Source organism: Euprymna scolopes, chromosome 8 (assembly GCF_053919585.1).
Source record: "Euprymna scolopes isolate OS-2025 chromosome 8, ASM5391958v1, whole genome shotgun sequence".
Classification (NCBI taxonomy): Eukaryota; Metazoa; Mollusca; class Cephalopoda; order Sepiida; family Sepiolidae; genus Euprymna; species Euprymna scolopes.
In genome coordinates this window covers 127,143,261-127,143,998 of record NC_136489.1, presented here as the reverse complement: position 1 = coordinate 127,143,998, position 738 = coordinate 127,143,261, and the positions used below count along the sequence as shown (strand labels likewise).

Here is a 738-nt window from a genome sequence, read left to right as displayed (position 1 = left end):
GATAGAAATGAATATATTGTATATTGAAGGGATACAAAAAAAAGAATGTCGGCATTTTCCGACTGCTAATTAGACAGTATTTGGCTCGCGTTGTACCGCGATAATTCGGTATTTACCTCCTCCCACAGCGAGTGGATGGGATACAAGATAGGAAAATGGAAAAAATAGGTCAGCGCCCTTAGAGGAGGAGCACTCTGGCCTTGCAAAAATAAGTGTGAGTAGTTCCATCGTTTAAAGAAAGCAATAAATATTTTCTACCAAAACGAATTAAAAACGCCAGCCTCTATTAGATGTACCTATTTACTATGCCTCCATACGGGACAGAGTTAGACACCAGGGTCGTTTTTTAATGCGGAGAAAAGGTACAAAAATAAAAATTGTCTCAGTCGTGAAGGATTTCTCCTCCACCGAAAGAGAACAAGAAAATGAAGTGCAGCATCTGAAGAACAGATACTACACTTTGATCTTGTCCAAAAGGCCAAGATGTAATAAAACCAAGTGTCTTTCCACTTTTTGCCTTTTTGTTGTTTAGATTTCTCCTTAATCTTCAGCAGGCGAATTTTTAGCAGTAAACCTAAAGTTTAACAATACCAAAAATATCAAAATGCGATGATTTAATCAGTGTCAGATTATTTTCTGAAAAAAAAAAGACATTTATCACACTCTCAGACTAAAATGAGCAAATGTTTGCATCTGATCCTCCATACAAGTATATTATTTCTATTCGCTAAATTGCTG

General features: G+C 36.3%; 1 pseudogene; it reads right to left on the bottom strand.

The window, feature by feature from the left end:
- Positions 1–357: 357 nt before the first annotated feature.
- Positions 358–490, bottom strand: LOC145284316 (U2 spliceosomal RNA; annotated as a pseudogene).
- Between the last annotated feature and the right edge of the window lie 248 nt (positions 491–738).